Source organism: Corapipo altera, unplaced genomic scaffold (genome assembly GCF_003945725.1).
Source record: "Corapipo altera isolate COAL_440 unplaced genomic scaffold, ASM394572v1 60433, whole genome shotgun sequence".
Taxonomy (NCBI): domain Eukaryota; kingdom Metazoa; phylum Chordata; class Aves; order Passeriformes; family Pipridae; genus Corapipo; species Corapipo altera.
In genome coordinates, this window is record NW_020885815.1 from 6,849 (window position 1) to 7,168 (window position 320).

The window sequence follows — 320 nt, forward strand, 5'->3', positions numbered from 1 at the left end:
TGATGATCTCCTTGGAATAATTGGGAAGGAGGGGATGCTCTCCATGATCTCCTTGGAGCATCCCTGGTCTGGGGAGGGGGTTGTCTCTTTCCTTTTCCTCTCCCCATTGGGGTGGGATTTGGGAGGGGGTTGTTGACGGATCCGGCGCCGTTCCCGGTTGTGGATCCGGTGCCGTTCCCGGTTGTGGATCTGGTGGATCCGGTGCCGTTCCCGGTTGTGGATCCGGTGCCATTCCCAGTTGTGGATCCGGTGCCATTCCCGGTTGTGGATCTGGTGGATCCGGTGCCATTCCCGGTTGTGGATCTGGTGGATCCGGCCCC

General features: G+C 60.0%; 1 protein-coding gene across 1 annotated transcript in view; it reads left to right on the forward strand.

Annotated features, from left to right (window-relative positions):
* The window catches only part of CLPTM1 (CLPTM1, transmembrane protein), a gene marked incomplete at both ends in the record, with an annotated part of 8,707 nt that overhangs the window by 6,843 nt on the left and 1,544 nt on the right, over positions 1-320 (forward strand). The gene's annotated exons all lie outside the window — the stretch shown is intronic.